General features: G+C 44.8%; 1 protein-coding gene and 1 long non-coding RNA gene across 13 annotated transcripts in view; one reads left to right on the forward strand and one right to left on the reverse strand.

The window, feature by feature from the left end:
* Window positions 1-14,110, forward strand: part of LOC140074914 (ankyrin repeat and fibronectin type-III domain-containing protein 1-like) — a 133,864-nt gene that overhangs the window by 59,561 nt on the left and 60,193 nt on the right. The gene's annotated exons all lie outside the window — the stretch shown is intronic.
* Window positions 1-14,110, reverse strand: part of LOC140074919 (uncharacterized) — a 304,822-nt gene that overhangs the window by 9,392 nt on the left and 281,320 nt on the right. The window lies entirely within an intron of this gene.

Here is a 14,110-nt window from a genome sequence, read left to right on the forward strand (position 1 = left end):
TGCTGCGTCCTGACAGCGGGGGGTCATGGATTACCTATACAGAGAGTATAATGACACGCTATGTAATAACCTGCTAAAGAAAGCACAGGTACAATCATTCACACGCAAGTACATGGTTGTCAAAACATTGCACAATACTCAAATAATACGGCCACATCCGTGTCCAAAAATGTCACTATTGTGCCATATAGTAGTATAATACTGTTATGCGCTGTAATAATTCCGCCATAAAGTTCTGATATCTAGTCTGTGTATTACATAATTATTTAGGTACTATATATCCCTCCAATTTAGTCACTATATGGCAGAATTATCTGACGGTATTATTTAGGTACTAAATGGCTCTTTTAATTCGTCCAGTAATTTATAACCTTACTATCTAGGCACTATATAGCCGTGTTAGGCAAAGCATTGGAGTATTATAATACTACGTGGAATTATTATTGAGGCACAATATAGCCTTGTTATTTATTCAGTATATGGCAGTATTCTTCATGGCATGATGATAGAAACACTCTATAATCTCTGTATATAACTGTATTATTATCCTGTCTGACTACACATCAGAACTATATAGTGTTTCTATCATCATGCCATGAAGTTTTATAGAAGAATACTGCCATACACTGAATAAATACCAACGCTATATAGATAATCCCACTCAGAACAGTAGTTCTGCAGATGATTGAGCCAAATGGTACCTAAAAATTACTACCATGCATTGCCTAAATACCAGTTGTGTAGAATGACAGGATAACGTTTTGCTAGGATTTTAAGCAAATGGAAGAGGAATCGGACAGCGCCGCTCTCTGTGTAGTGGATGAACCGAGTCACTACAGCTAAGCTCACATTCATATGAATAGAAGCTGATCTGCAGTACCCTGGTCTGGCCACTACACAGAGAACGGCGCTCTCTACTTCCTGATAATCTCATTAAATACATTACTCGGACATGGACGCTCAGGGACTGAAGCACTTGGTCCGTCCAGCAGCCGCTTACTCTGCCGACACCTGTTGCTGTAGCGGCTGTGGGAAGTCTGAGGCCTGAGTGCAGCAGCTGCCTCCACTACAGGCCTCCGGTCTGGGGCTCTGTTCACATTACAGCCTATGGACACGATTATCTCTGTTACAAAATTAACGTAAAATAGAGTTCGATGGATATGACTGACAAGACCTGGGTGCACATAGGTGAGAAGACGTGTGGTGGTCACCCAGGGCTGTGCACATAATTCATAGGATGTGATGTCACTTTATGATTTGGGGTCTGACATCAAGGTCCGCAACTCATTCTCAAAATGCAGCAGTCCCTAGCAGGGGCATTGCCGCACCCCTCCATTAAAGGGAATGAGGTTGCTGTAGATTATGTATAGGCTCTCTTAAAGGGGACTAAATAACTACTAATGTCCCATCTATGGACACACATGGAAACCGCATGACCTTTATCTGAGCATTGATTTTTCCACTTCATCAATACAATATCAGTAGACTATAGTGTGGGCTGACACACAAGAGGGTGAATACGTCACAGCCGGTGAGTGTCATCCTTTATGTGCGTTGTCTTGGATCCTATATCGATAGACAGATTATTAAAAGGAAATATATCTTCAAAATCAAGCGTGATAAACCAGAAGTGCACTGTGGGCGTTACCAGAGCCCCTCTGTGCTGAAGCTTCACAGGGTGTTACACTGTACAGGAGCACTTCCCCCTCCCCCTTACATAAGGCAGAAGCAGAGGGAAGGGCTGAGGGAGCCTGGTGAAGGTAAGACATTGTACCAACCTGTGAAGACCCACAGAACTCTATAGGCTCATTAGCATAATTTTAACAGATGCTTTTAGAAGGAAGGAGTTCAGAAATATAAGAAGATAACCACAGTCACGGTGCCTGGGTCTATGAGTAAGTGCCCCTGTTATATCCTGACCCTATTACAATTGGTATCCAGCCGCCTCTATGGCTGCCACGCTTCCTCATTCTTGCCACACGCTCATATTTCTCCCCCCAGCAGATCCGCACACAATACAGGCTGTATAATCTCTGGTGTCAGTAGGTGCACAGCCATGATGGGGCAGAGTTATAGGATTTCACATGCGATTGTGACGGGGACGTATAATGGCTGGGATTTGGCTGTCTCCGGGTTATGTTGCTGGCGCTGTGTGCAGCATTACTCGCTGTTGTAACCAGGGAAACCTGTATAGGATCGTCTCCAGAGCGCAGCGTTAGGTAACCTCACACATTTTATATATTTATATCGGCACAACACTTGTTTGTGTAAGGCTGCGTTCACACTATAATAAGGTGACGACTGAAAGAGGAGTCTTCCGGATAAGTTATTGGGATCTACATAATTGTCTGATCCGTCCCAAACCAACTCTGATCCTGAGAGTGCGCACCCTATCCACTGCGTCTTTCACCCATCCCATAGATTTCATGGAGAGGACATGCGATGTCCACACCACAGGGACCACAAATTTATGTGATTTATGGTAGGGACAAACCCCTACAAGGTCCGTGTGTCACTTATCCTAAAGGAGATAACTTATTCACGGATTAGAGAGAAGTTTCAGTTCCCTGGGGGGTCCTAGCGTCTTACCCCTTGGGTCCCCCACCAGTCATGTAATACTACTGTATCTATCTCTATAGGACTAACTATTGGACAAACTGGATGTAATACCAGACACAGCCCCTGGACTAGGGTGGTGCTGTTGCTGAAACAAAGTCATCATATGTAAGCTGTAATGAAGTGAAGCAGTGAGATTGTAGAAGATACTTCAGTAATATATTCATAATCTGATATTTCCCCCAGTAGTAGATCTGGGGGGGGGGGGGGGCTCGAGAACTGGAGGAGGTATCTTACTGATACATCTTGTGCCTATGATATGTGAATGAATTAAATTGCAAATGTGGCTCCCTACTAGGAAAATGCTGTGGTGGAACAGAAAGTCTACAGCTGTCATGTGCGGGGATAGATGTGGTATCAGCACTGCTGAGATATGAAGTGTATAGGGGGGGGGGATTTGGGGAAGATCTGCAGATTGTACATTATATCCTATCTGCAGACTATCTGCTCTATACCTTCTGCTCTATAACCTGCAAATAAGACACTGAATACAATCTGCTCAGCTCCTCCTGCTCTATAACATGCTATCTGCAGACTGGACACTATGTACAATCTGCTCAGCTCCTCCTGCTCTATAACATGCTGCCTACAGATAGGACACTATTTATAATGTACTCAGCTTTTCCTGCTCTATAACATGCTGCCTGCAGATTGGACACTATGTACAATCTGCTCAGCTCCTCCTGCTCTATAACATGCTGCCTACAGATAGGACACTATTTATAATGTACTCAGCTTTTCCTGCTCTATAACATGCTGCCTGCAGATTGGACACTATGTACAATCTGCTCAGCTCCTCCTGCTCTATAACATGCTGCCTGCAAATAGGACACTATTTATAATGTACTCAGCTTTTCCTGCTCTATAACATGCTGCCTGGAGATTGGACACTATGTACAATCTGCTCAGCTCCTCCTGCTCTATAACATGCTGCCTGCAGATAGGACACTATTTATAATGTACTCAGCTCTTCCTGCTCTATAACATGCTGCCTGCAGATAGGACACTATTTATAATGTACTCAGCTCTTCCTGCTCTATAACATGCTGCCTGCAGATTGGACACTATGTACCATCTGCTCAGCTCCTCCTGCTCTATAACATGCTGCCTGCAGATAGGACACTATTTATAATGTACTCAGCTCTTCCTGCTCTATAACATGCTGCCTGCAGATTGGACACTATGTACCATCTGCTCAGCTCCTCCTGCTCTATAACATGCTGCCTGCAGATAGGACACTATTTATAATGTACTCAGCTCTTCCTGCTCTATAACATGCTGCCTGCAGATTGGACACTATGTACCATCTGCTCAGCTCCTCCTGCTCTATAACATGCTGCCTGCAGATAGGACACTATTTATAATGTACTCAGCTCTTCCTGCTCTATAACATGCTGCCTGCAGATAGGACACTATTTATAATGTACTCAGCTCTTCCTGCTCTATAACATGCTGCCTGCAGATAGGATACTGTGTACAATCTGCTCAGCTCCTCCTGCTCTATAACATGCTGCCTGCAGATAGGACACTATTTATAATGTACTCAGCTCTTCCTGCTCTATAACATGCTGCCTGCAGATAGGACACTGTGTGCAATCTGCTCAGCTCCTCCTGCTCTATAACATGCTGCCTGCAGATAGGACACTATTTATAATGTACTCAGCTTTTCCTGCTCTATAACATGCTGCCTGCAGATAGGACACTGTGTGCAATCTGCTCAGCTCCTCCTGCTCTATAACATGCTGCCTGCAGATAGGACACTATATACAATATGCTCAGCTCCTCCTGCTCTATAACATGCTGCCTGCAGATAGGACACTATTTATAATGTACTCAGCTCTTCCTGCTCTATAACATGCTGCCTGCAGATGGGACATTTGCTCATCTCTTCCTGCTCTATAAGGTGTCAGTGTAGTGTGTATTCATAGAGCAGATTGCACAGTTCCAGTAAAGGCTTGGCGGTCACCTCTCCATGTGCTCTATGTGGCAGCGCTGTACACATTGCTGATGTCTTGTGTATAGTGATGACGCTCTTCTGTATTGTATCCATGGTTCATTCCTACGGATCATTTCCTGCTCACTGAATACATTGTTTGCTTACACAGCGTGTAGTATTCTCCCTCCTCCTGCCCCCGCTGTGCACAGGTCACACTCTGTCATCTATCTGTCTATTAGACTAATGTGAGCCTTATATACAGCCTGCAGGGTGACAGCTCAGCATTGCTAGTACTCACAATGCCGCTACACGCCACTCTTACTTCTCTCCCCTCATCTGTGGTCTGACCACAGGAATGAAAGCCTCCCGGAGCCCTCCCGCCCTCGCCTGGCTGCAGTCCGCTGCCTCGCTCACCCCCGTTGCTACCCTACAAAATGTGTCCCAACAACTGCAGGGCATGGAACGACTCCGCTCTCTTATTAACCCTGAAATGTTTATTACATTATACCAGGCGGCAAAATGGTCCATTGTGTTACCTCCCCGTGGTCCAATACTTGCCCAGAGGCTTAGTGATGTCTTGGTGACGGCTCTGAATTAGGGTCGAGAGATTGGACATTGTGGGCTAAATAATTCACTGAATTTCTAAAAAAAAATACATGGGTAAAGAGGTCTTCTAAGATCACAAACTTGATCATATCAGTGAGAATCCATTTACAGGAATGTCATATATTAAGTAGAAACTGTACTGAGCACTGCAGCATTGCCCCATTCACTTACCTGTCCTGTCTGCAGGTTTTTTTTTTTAAATCAGATATTTTTATTGAAAGTCCCCCCCCTTTTACAAACCCAACAAGTACAACAACGAGGGAGATATGCCCAACATCTAACATAGTCATTAACATTATTATCCAATATTACAAATATACATTACAACCAAGATATAGCATCAAAATTGTTCCAAATTTTGTACTATGCTTTTACGATAGTTTCAATACAATCCAATTTACACATATGAATATAACAACATATATCCCTCTCTTCCCTACCCCAACCCCCCCCCCTCCCCTGTGAGCCAGCTCCCCCTCCAACACCCATGTTCCCATTCATACTGTTTTTAAGGAGATCCTCCATTACCTATTTTACCAAAGATAACTGATATTCCAAACTTGCCCTTAAGCGTATCAGAGATGCCGATGGCAAACCTGGTGTGTCCATCCACTTGCCCCATATCTTCTCGTCCTGTCTGCAGGTTGGATGAACTGAGAATACTGTACATAGTGTCCTATCTGCATGCAGCATGTTATAGAGCAGGAGGAGCTGAGCAGATTGTACATAGCATCCTGTCTGCAGGCAGCAAGTTATGGAGCAGGAGGTGCTGTGGACATAGTGTCCTATCTTCGTGCAGTATGTTATGGAGCAGGAGAAGCTTTGCAGATTATACATAGTGTCTTATCTGCAGACAGCATGTTATAGAGCAGGAGGAGCTGAGCAGATTGTACAAAGCATAATTTTTGCAGGCAGCATGTTATGAGATACAGTATGACGCTCTGCTCTTCCTCCTCTTTCTTGTTATCTATCTACGCTACTTTCAAGCAGAAATAGTCTGAGGTGTAGAGTAGAGGAGATCCGTGGCCGTGCACATCACATGCTGCAGTCCTCCTGTCATGTATAGGAGCCGCCATGTAGATCCCACGACACCATGTAACCCATGTGCCAAGTTATAAAAGCGCCTAGAAGCAACTGATATGGCGGTGGAGAAGTTTAGTCCTGGCACTGACCACATGGCGGGCAGTAATACTGAGCGTCGGTGCCATGTACAACCCGACCACATCAATGCCATCCTATACCCCAGAGATGCCCTGACATAAATCACACAGACGTCCCTCCTGTACCTCGGCCACGTTACACAACATAATCCCTCTAAAAATCTATTTTCTTAGCACATTAGGCTTTTTATTCCATTTTCACGCAAAACATATTTCCCCTAATCCCCTCGATACTTAGACCTCTCTATAGCCATTCATTTGCATGGCATTGCCCATAGTCCTCGGCTGTGGCGCGGGGGGGGGGGGGGGATAGACGATGTTGTGGAATTATGTGGTAAGTAAGTTTCTTGGAGCAGTGTGTGAATGCGCTCATAAGTGTTCTTTATCATTAACCTACAAGAGAATAGAGGCCTCTATTCATACAGAGAGAGGGCACTTCTACTACTATTTACAGCCACCTTGTATAGAACAGACATTATACCCTGCTGAGGGACGCGGGAGGTACACCGGACCCCCAGGGCTGGACTCCCAGCCTGAGCTGATGGAAAAATAATATGTTAATTACTCGGAGAAAGTGGCATTAAAAAAAAATACTGTGTCTTGGCATAGACTGGTGATAAATGTCAGGATGCCGGGGCAGGAAAATATTTCTCAGCAGTTTTCGGCTGCCGGCCTTACACCCAGGGACCAGACTGAATAGGATTTAACCCCCAGTCCTGTCTTCACCAGGTGGTCCATGTGAACCCCTAAAAGGTCCTCTGAGCGAGTGTTGAGGTCTATAGACCCGGATAATTTTCCGGTTTTCCAGGGCTCAGACCCTTCCTGCTTTTGCTGTTATAATGAGCATGATATTAGTTTAGCCTTTGGGGAATGGATAGAGATGATGCCACCAGTGCCAAGGAACCTGCACTCTAACTAAAGTAAGAAGTAGTATGGATGGTTCGAGCACCTCCTGGTGACAGGAATGGCGAGAGAGACTCCCTAGTGTGGGTGCCCGGCCGCACGGACCCCCTAGTGTGGGTGCCCGGCCGCACGGACCCCCTAGTGTGGGTGCCCGGCCGCACGGACCCCCTAGTGTGGGTGCCCGGCCGCACGGACCCCCTAGTGTGGGTGCCCGGCCGCACGGACCCCCTAGTGTGGGTGCACAGCCGCACGGACCCCCTAGCGTGGGTGCACGGCCGCACGGACCCCCTAGCGTGGGTGCCCGACCGCACGGACCCCCTAGTGTGGGTGCCCGGCCGCACGGACCCCCTAGTGTGGGTGCCCGGCCGCACGGACCCCCTAGTGTCGGTAGGCCACAGAAAAATCAATTACATAAACCAAAAACAATAAGTCATACATAAATTAGTACTCTAGGTAATCCTGACCGTAGTATATACCAGAAAAGCCAAAAACCTCTTTAAGAAATCTCAAGAAATACCAAAAAAAGAAGAAAAGAGGAAGAAAACAAGGCTACACAATAATTAATGATAAATAGTAATCTTTATTACACAAAGAAAGCATTAAAAAAATATTTATATATATATTTATTATATAAAATATGAGTGCATCTCAGGGCGAGATACACAATGCACGCCAGGTAACAGGTCCTAAATAAGTAAAGTATAAGGAGAGTGATACAGATAAAAGATAATACAGAATGACAGGGACAGTTATAATATGGCATAATATGGTTAAACATAAGAGCGAGTATACATATACATGCTAAACATGCAGTAAAGTAAGAAGTGTGCAATATCTACCAAACAATATGGGCCCTGAGCCACAGAAGTGCAGCACAGCCAGTGATGTACAAATAAATGCCAGAAGGTGGCGAAAATGGCGCTAAGGTGACAGGAAGGAGGACAAACTATTACCTGGCGTGCAACCCCGACGCGCGTTTCAACCGCAGCAGGTCTTTGTCAAGGGATCTTGTTTAGCATGTGTATGTATACTAGCTCTTATGTTTAACCATATTATGCCATATTACAACTGTCCCTGTCATTTTGTATTATGTTTTATCTGTATCACTCTCCTTATACTTTACTTATTTAGGACCTGTTACCTGGCGTGCATTGTGTATCTCGCCCTGTGATGCACTCATATTTTATATATATATTTTTTATGCTTTCTATGTGTAATAAAGATTATTATTTTTCATTAATTATTGTGTAGCCTTGTATTCTTCCTCTTTTCTTATTTTTTTGGTATTTCCCCTAGTGTGGGTGCCCGGCCGCACGGACCCCCTAGTGACAGTGATGGCCAGAGGGCACAACCCTTATGTGCTCTTGGCTCTCTCCATTGAGCTCCATCAGCTGGATGAATATTACAGCCGTTATCAGAGATGGAGGGTAAGAAGCAACTCGGTTAAGAGAATACAGAGCACAGCAGTGTGAGGACGCTCCCCCAGTGCATTGGAAAGGCTATAAATCTATTTATCCCAGTTCTGTTCCAGGGATGATATGTGCTGAGCGACACATTCTCTTCAAGGATTGAAACTGTGTAACACAATGTATATGAGACGTTGCATAACTATTGTTTTTAAATTTGATCTCCATAAAACCCCTTTAGGGAACGATGACCCAGACGAATGTGTGATGGTGCAGAGATGGTTCAGCTGCTGGGAATAATGGTGGTGTGTGTGTGTGTGTGTGTGTATATATATATATGGCTAGAGGCAGGCGCCGCGGGCGAGGAGGTATCCGGATCACCGCGGGTCTTTCCTCTCTCTCTAATTTCTCGCAGGCCAAGTTGTCATCTTGGCTTCTTGCTGCATTTGTTTCCATGGCGACAGTATAATTCGTCTCCTCTCTTAATTGCTCTGACTGCAGCGTCATTAAAACTTTCTAACTATCCAGATATTACCTGTCATGCCACCAGCTCCGCAGTGTATCCAACTCTGGATGGAATGGGTCACCGGGCACCATGGCTGCGTTCTGGTGTAAGGACTGGGGTCTGCGAGTGTTAATCTTACCTTAATGTACACGGGAATATCTCCCTGCATATAGAGGAGAGCAGCGCTGTCTTTCGATTAGTCCCTAACTTATATATGTGTATAAGGATCTGCAGCCATATACTGGACCGGAGTTGCTTTCCTTCATACAACACCTTCACTACTGTCCATGGTACTGAGAAAGACCAGCTTCAGGTTAATGGATCCCCAGACTGTACCAATCTCTAATAGTGAGGGAGTAGATGGAGTATATACCCCAACCGTGGGGGATTTCTGCCTGGCTAGGAGAATGGGGGTCTCCTGCACCCCCTCATGTATAGCTTGGCTGGTCCTGCATCCATTGCCACTCCATTGATTCCTTTGGGACGGTCAATGGATCAGACACACTGGTATTTTAGATGACACCCTAAATCCCGTGTGCCCCTCATAATGTGTTGATCTACTGCTCCAAATCAGATAATTACATAGTTATGGATAGAAAGAAGCAGATTCTCTCATTTACTCTTCAGTACTTTTTGTGTTTGGTTCTGATTGGCTTATCTTAATTTGGTCATATTTCCTCAGCATCAGGATGGCATAAACAGCAAGTAACAGGTCACAATAGATATGTATGTACTTATCATGGCTGTAAGTCAAAGAAAGTCCAAGGCGAGCTTCTTCAAGGGCCTGGAAGACGTATTGTCTCACCATAGTCGTACAACTTTGTCTCCCAAAGTGGAATCCTATCCATGACACTGGGACACCTCAGATGGGGGTCTCATAGCTCAAGAATAGGGGTCTGCTTTTTGTATGTTGCAGGCCCATAGCCCTTATATAGAGCAGTGAGGGTCCCGTCTGTCAGACCCCAGACGTCCCACCTGCGGAGGGCTGATACGTTTTACAATCCCGGGTAATTGAGAAGCGCCCCCTATTGGGATTAGTGAATAGCTCCCTTCTTAGAAAGTGATCATTACTGTGCTATAATCTCCATTATATCATTATACCAGGAGATGGGCTCATCCACCGCTCTGATTATAGCAGCTTTCATGTGTCTGAGTCACAGATGATACTCTCTCTTACCCTGGATTACTCACCGCACAATTATTCTCTACGTACATCCTATACGCATCATGGTCAATATGGAGTCCGATCCCTGCGGAGGATGAATATCTCCGTGTCATTTCAGTCCAGACCGGAAATCACACAAAGCATTTCTTCTTGACTATGGCGGCAATGTGATGAATGTGCTGCGGGGGATCCTATCAGTAATTCCCCTGACAGACAGCCTGTACAATGCGTAGCAGTGCTTCCTCCTAATCCCAGACTCCCTAGACTTAATCTATCAATGGCCTCCCTATTTATCCGCTCCGCTGCAGGTATACATAGCGCTGACTGCGAGGGAGGCAGAACAGCCCTGGTCCTGTGCTCTCTTCGCCCCAAGCTAGGACCGTTCTGTATAAAATTAGCTCTCCAGAAAAAGAAGTCTAAATTAAAAGCATAAATATTTGTGAGCAGCGTCCTCGCTAAAGCCCCAGCGTCCCCCAGCCAAACATTTGGAGGTGTCACATGTGATTACAGTAGGACAGAGAGAGGCCTTTTCAGCCGCAGACACTACTCCTTTAATGCCAGAAGACGCGGCAGGCGGCTCGGACCCACAGCCGATCGCGCTCTCATCAATCAGCTCTCGCTACGGCTCTGAAAGGGCCAGTTTGTTAAACAAACACACTTAGTGTAAAAAGTTTATTCCAGGTAATTAGGGCTTCACTGCAATGGAAACAAATTATTCTGGCTACTAGTGCCAAGCCAAACAGCGGCGGGGGAGAGGCTGGGGAGAGGGGAGCGCCACATACAGAGCGAGGCCGAATTATTATCAGGGAAAGTGACAAGTACACATCACGGCAACGTCTGACGTCTCTCCGAGACCTTCTAGGTAATAATTTTTCCTAATCCAAGTCAAGTACGAATAGTAACCACACTCGTCCACTGCCGTCTATTAGGGTTGTGGTCGTATTAAGTGACGGGCCAAGTTCTGGAGACTAACACCAACATTACGGTCAACGGGGAACACCTGACGGCTTAGTAAGAGGGGACCATCCCCCAAATGTGGTGGGTTACAAGACTCAACTCCTCTGAGGAACCTCTTAGGTTCTCCAGAAAATTGATCTATTCCAGGTTGAAATTCAATGTTGGATTGGCAGTGCCCCCATCATCCCCTTATTCAACAGCTCGACCCTTCTCAATTCTTACATCTGCCCTTGGGGAAAGCTGAGGGTTGGCTCATCCTTACCAGATCTAGTGGTCTCATTCGGCTAACGTTACTCTTCTGAGTGCGACCATTTGAAAGGAGTTTTGCACTGTTAATTTGTTGGGGATCAGCCAAAAAATGGTTATCGTTGGTGGTCTCCAGTGTTGAGTCCTTTTAGCTGTTTGTACTCAACCCACCCCATGAGTGAGACAAGCCGACCATCAGCTTTCTACAAGGGCAGATATCCAGGCGGAGACAAAGCTGGACCTCAGGGAAGATCAGCCATGTGATAGCAGATAGTCCTCTCTACACACTGAAAACACACGCACTCTTATTCCATAAGATTTGCTTTCTGATGTAAATGGAAAAACTTGGCAAAGCAAGAGGGAACGGGTCCTAAAGTAGTAGAAAGGTGATGGACTCTCACACCCAGCACATGTCTCTTCTTCATAGACCACATATTGGACCTGTTAAAAAAGTTGACCTTGGATTTCTACTGTTTGGCACCAATAATGTGTAATATGTAGAAATCCCAAAATACAGAAATCCACTCACCAGTTCTCCTATATCAGTGATGGCAAACCTTTTAGAGACTGAGTGCCCAAACTACAACAAAGACCCGCTTATTTACTGCAAAGTGCCAACACATAAATTTAATTTATGATTTATACTCTTCTCTGTCACAGTTTTCATTGATACCAGTACTCTGAGGACACCAATAAAGCAGAAAATAGTCCCTGGTAGCACTGTCACTTTAAAATACCTCTGTACCAGCACTGGGACTGTAGGAAGATACCTGGAGTCTTTTTTGGTGATGGCCTGAGTGCCCACATAAAGGACTCTGAGTGCCACCTCTGGCACCAGTGCCATAGGTTAGCCATCACTGTCCTATATCATCTATTAGTCATTTCCAGCACCAGCCATCAGTAATGAGTGGGGATTATCCTCCGCCCGGCCCTGGCATCACTGAGGAGTAACGGGATATGGCTCAGGGTCCTGTGAGTAACGTTTGTGAATATCTAACTATGTCTCAGCCTCACTCTAATAACATATCTTGTGTCAGACTTCATATTCACAGATTTCTGTTCCAGATGCAGTTTCATTCTGATTTTTATTAGGTTTGACAGCAGTCGCAATATACCCTACAAATATCCCGATCATCATTACCCCTGTATTATAACATCAGTGTAACACCCTTGTATTATGATATTTTGTCTACTGGCAGTGTGTCCATCGCTGTGTGTAGTATCACTGTACTGTGACATCACTGTGTGTATTATCCCTGTACTGTGACATCACTGTGTGTATTATCCCTGTACTGTGACATCACTGTGTGTATTATCCCTGTACTGTGACATCTCTGTGTGTATTATCCCTGTACTGTGACATCACTGTGTGTATTATCCCTGTACTGTGACATCACTGTGTGTATTATCCCTGTACTGTGACATCCCTGTGTGTATTATCCTGTACTGTGACATCCCTGTGTGTATTATCCCTGTACTGTGACATCACTGTGTGTATTATCCCTGTACTGTGACATCACTGTGTGTATTATCCCTGTACTGTGACATCACTGTGTGTATTATCCCTGTACTGTGACATCACTGTGTGTATTATCCCTGTACTGTGACATCACTGTGTGTATTATCCCTGTACTGTGACATCACTGTGTATTATCTCTGTACTGTGACATCACTGTGTGTATTATCCCTGTACTGTGACATCACTGTGTGTATTATCCCTGTACTGTGACATCACTGTGTGTATTATCCCTGTACTGTGACATCACTGTGTATTATCCCTGTACTGTGACATCACTGTGTGTATTATCCCTGTACTGTGACATCACTGTGTATTATCTCTGTACTGTGACATCACTGTGTGTATAATCCCTGTACTGTGACATCACTGTGTGTATTATCTCTGTACTGTGACATCACTGTGTGTATAATCCCTGTACTGTGACATCACTGTGTGTATTATCTCTGTACTGTGACATCACTGTGTGTATTATCCCTGTACTGTGACATCACTGTGTGTATTATCCCTGTACTGTGACATCACTGTGTGTATTATCCCTGTACTGTGACATCACTGTGTGTATTATCCCTGTACTGTGACATCACTGTGTGTATTATCTCCTGTACTGTGACATCACTGTGTGTATTATCCCTGTACTGTGACATCACTGTGTGTATTATCCCTGTACTGTGACATCACTGTGTGTGTTATCCCTGTATTGTGACATCACTGTGTGTATTATCCCTGTACTGTGACATCACTGTGTGTATTATCCCTGTACTGTGACATCACTATGTGTATTATCCCTGTACTGTGACATTACTGTGTGTATTATCTCTGTACTGTGACATCACTGTGTGTATTATCTCTGTACTGTGACATCACTGTGTGTATTATCCCTGTACTGTGACATCACTGTGTGTATTATCCCTGTACTGTGACATCACTGTGTGTATTATCCCTGTACTGTGACATCACTGTTTGTTATCCCTGTACTGTGACATCACTGTGTGTATTATCCTGTACTGTGACATCACTGTGTGTATTATCTCTGTACTGTGACATCACTGTGTGTATTATCCCTGTACTGTGACATCACTGTGTGTATTATC

This window comes from Engystomops pustulosus, chromosome 8 (assembly GCF_040894005.1).
Source record: "Engystomops pustulosus chromosome 8, aEngPut4.maternal, whole genome shotgun sequence".
In the NCBI taxonomy this organism is placed as follows: domain Eukaryota; kingdom Metazoa; phylum Chordata; class Amphibia; order Anura; family Leptodactylidae; genus Engystomops; species Engystomops pustulosus.